The sequence below is a fragment of the Myxine glutinosa genome, chromosome 5 (genome assembly GCF_964187855.1).
Source record: "Myxine glutinosa chromosome 5, kmMyxGlut1.1, whole genome shotgun sequence".
Classification (NCBI taxonomy): domain Eukaryota; kingdom Metazoa; phylum Chordata; class Myxini; order Myxiniformes; family Myxinidae; genus Myxine; species Myxine glutinosa.
In genome coordinates, this window is record NC_136265.1 from 38,682,892 (window position 1) to 38,687,268 (window position 4,377).

Consider the following 4,377-nt stretch of genomic DNA (forward strand, 5'->3'; position numbering starts at 1 on the left):
TCGTAGCGTCGTCTTTGTTCCCCACCCCCTATTGTTACGGTTTATATATTTTCATAATTTTTTTTTGGCAGTAATTAATGGCAAAGTCGCTCGTCTTGCTTTCCCATTTTACCATCCAAAACTGGACTTTCAAAATGGCGTCTAAATGCTAGTGAGGCCTTTTGCGCATTTGCTGTGTACGGGTTTTCAATGACTCACTTCGCTCGTGGGGCACTTTAAACCCGTCGTTGCTGGTGGGGAATCTAAGTTAAATGGTCTTTTCAAAAGAATTTTCAGAATATACACAAGTGGCAATTTCAAAGTGGTTTCACATAATTGTTAGCCGCGTCGCAGACGCTGCTCATAGAGTGCCCTCTGCTGTTGTTGTTGTTGTTCTTCTTCTTCTTCTTGTTCTTGCAGAGAAGACAAAACCTCAAAGCTCCACCCATTCTGGGAACCATAGCTCCACCCATTCTGGGAGAGCCTTCATATAAACAAATATCCACCATTTTATTAACTCGCATAGCTTTGAGGCCTGTTTTGTAGGCCCGTGGTGTCTTCCTCTCTCACACAGTTTTATTTCAAATCAAATTCGATATATCATTTCATTTTTCACAGTCGCTAACATAGTTTTAGACTCGGTTGAAAAAAAACGGGAAGAAAATCCGATGAAAGTTGCCCTTTATAGAACGAAATGAATTCTCAAAGGCCTGTAACTTCAAGTCCATTGAGATATATATTTTTTAAATCGCGGCATGCTCAGTCATACACCGCCCAAAATAAGAGACGGGAAAATGCCGAGATATATATATTTTGTTTAAATCGCGGCATGCTCAGTCATATACCGCCCGAAATAACAGACGGGAAAATGCCGAGATATATTAAAAATTCGTCCATTTGATGACAATCGTCACGATAAAATATTTAATTTATACGTCGTCACAATAATGTGGAGAGGAGCATAGCTTCGTTCACGTGTCGCCACACACGGGAAATTGCCGAGATATATTTTTTTAAATCGCGGCATGGTCAGTCATACACCGCCTGAAATAACAGATGGGAAAATGCCGAGATATATTAAAAATTCGTCGCCACACACGGGAAATTGCCGAGATATATTTTCACTTTGCACAAAAATAACATCAAGTAATCGAATCAATAGGAATGTCCTGTGCCTATAACATCGACGTTATAGGCACAGCTGCATCTAGGCATTGTGTAACATCGACGCGGCTTTTGTTTTAATTAAAACTTTTTGTTCTTGTTGTGTTATTGGATGCAAATCGGACTCACGGAAATGTAGGAAATACGAGAATATCTATGGTTGAGACGAGTGTTCCTATCATTTCCTGCTTATACAAGCGAGTGGCCGAAGTGGAACACACACACACACACACACACACACACACACACACACACACACACACACACACCAAGGGAAATCATTGAAAATGAGGACACCATGCTCACGTTCAACCTGATTATTCCATCGAGTGTGAACATAGAAAACAAAGTATTGCATCCTGGCATTGTACTCAGGAACAAAAAGTAAAAGACAGCGTTGCTGATTGAGATATCAGTACCCAGCGATTTTGGCCGAAACAACACGAAATCGGGAAAATGACCAAATACCAAAACCTCAAAAATGAGGTCAAGTGATCTTGGAAGCTGAAGGGCATCGAAATTGTACCAGTGATAATTGGAGCAATAGGAATGATGAAGAAGAACCTCACTGAGATTTGGAAAACCTGAGAAAACCTCACTGAGCCCAGGAATATTACCACAAATGAAATACAACTTGAGGCAATCCAGGGTTCGGTGACGATCCTGAAAAGAGAACTTGGAACAAAACTGAAAAAGTTGAACAGTTTGGTCCATGAACCGTGATCCCTTACTGAAGAGGAGGTGGATACTTTGGCTCCTGCGATGACTCCGTTCCACCTCCTGAAACCCATCATTTGTGTATTCTCACGTCTTGAAGTTGTCCTTTATTGAAGAGTCTATAGCCATTGCCTTGTCGGTAATGACACACAGCATCGTCTTTCCAATTGCAAATGCCCATTAAATAAATCACGAAGCCTGCTCTGTTCTCAGGAAGCATTTCCGCAAGGTTCAATGTCCACTCACTGGTAACGATCCATCAGGGGTTTTGGTATAACATGCCAAATCTACGATCCTTCGGGCCTTGCAATGGCCCACATCGTTTGAGATTTTTGCAGTACGTGCAACTGCAAGATCTGTTTGTTGGGTGAACTGAGAAAATTCTCCATCTTTCGTTGTGCAGAGGCACATCCTTTTCTCTCAGGTACTTTTGGCTTTTAGAAGCTTTGTGAACCATTTCAGGTAACAAACCTTATCTCGCACGCACAAATTGCAAAAACGTGCCCTAATAAACATTGTTGCTAAGGGGTTATGCGCATGTGTGCCAAGCATTCTGGGACGGATTACATCATTTCAAAATTTTGTATTTCCCGTTTATGGCCGTATGCTTTCGCTTTCCCGGTTGTCCACTTGAAAAACGACGGACATGAGTGTGGCAGTTGAAATATGATCCATCGAACAAGGTCCTTCTCGAGCCTCCTTAGAATGAAAACGAATTCTTACCTATTCTGCAATGAGTTGGTCTTGTTTGCTGTTTCCATCTAATGCACTCAGTGTCATGATGCTGACTCCAGGTTGAAATACCAAAATGTTTGTTTCACCCCTGTCTGTCTGTTTATTACTTGGCAAAAACATTTCTTTTTGACAAGTATGTTAATCACTCCAGTTTGTTTGTGTGTGTTTGTCTGTCCGCTCACTTATACCTGCCTATAGGTCACAATTTTTAACCGACCTTCACGAAACTTCACAAAATGTTAGTTTGTGGTCTGACAAAATCCTATATATTGTTGCGGATCTCTCCGTCGGCCTTCTTCCCCTTATCAAGGGGGGATCAACCCCCTTGTCTTTGACTGACCGACGTGAGTCCTGAAGTTGCACAGCTACCCCCGAAGAGGCAGGTGCACAACCTCGTTCGTAACCGTGGACAGATGTTAATGGCCGAGCGGTCTAGCAACCGCGGCACGAACCATTAATGAGACTAGACCCGATTCCTAAACGTTGGCCAAATCGTGCCACAGGTGTCCAATGAGGGAAATCACAACGACGACGGATGTAAGGGAAAGAAAGGCAAGGTAGGAAGAACAAATCTAATTTATTATTATTATTTACAAGACCAAAAGAACCAAGGAGAATGGAAGATAAGAAAATAAAGGCAGAAAGAGGGACGGACCAGAAGGACACAGTGCAACACTAGCTTAACTAAACGGTCTTACTTCACCCAGGGACAAGACACACAAAACAAACTCACGTACACAAAAGGATGGAAGGACAGGAATGGTTTGGGACGGCAGAGGAGGGTCCAGGTAGATGGTGGCGTCGAGGTCCGGCTCCAAGCGTGCGCTCCGATCCACGCTTTGGGGTCGGGGCGAAAATCCGGCAAACAGCTCCGCTTCGCGTCTCACCGACCGGCAATAGGGCCTAGAGGGTCTCGGCCTATTGCCGCAATACAGGCACCCCCTCACGTCTCTGCCTTTCAGTCTTGCTGGATCACGCCTCTCGTTCGTGCCTTCTCACCGACCTTGTACCTTCTCTGTCCAACTCTCATGAACCTTCAAGCACCTCCCTCCACAGAACTCTCACTTCAGAACTCCCTCTGCAGAACTGCTCGTGGGGCTCCCTCACTCATCTCTCATGGGGGCTCCCGGCAACAGGTTATATAGGCCACACCCTCTCAAGCCATACCCCTGAGCCTTGGTTGGTCGTTCGGGGCTCCACCCTTCATGATGAGGTGGGGGCCACGCCTTTCTTCCCCGAGACGGAGCACATGGCCAATGGCGGCAAATGCTGAAAACCGCCCGATGCAGTTGGCAACGGAGGCTTTGGGAATGGGGGCTTTGGGAATGGATGGGAGCTACCTTATGTCATTTGGTGCAATGCAGTGTCAACTAGTGGGAACAGAGCCTTAAACTAATACACATAATAAGGAGATAACTACTGAAAAGGGAAATCTATGATTTGCTACGTGATTGTATATGGACTAACTAAGGGACGACCTTTGACCTTTACACACAACACGGAGGGTGATATTTACACACAAAAAAAACACAATTCTCAAATCCACAACAATATGTTTGAGGTCCAAAGGTCAACCACTTTTCTCAAATTTCTAAAATCCTTAATTTTCATCCAATTAACTTGAAATCTGAATAGGATTTTCACATCAGCTAACTGAATCCACCCACCAACTACTTTTGAGGTCAACATATACCAAAAGGTCAACATCGGCCAAATTTCTAAAATTGTCAATTTTCATCTGATTAATTTTAAATTTGAAGATGATTTGCAAATCAGGTCACT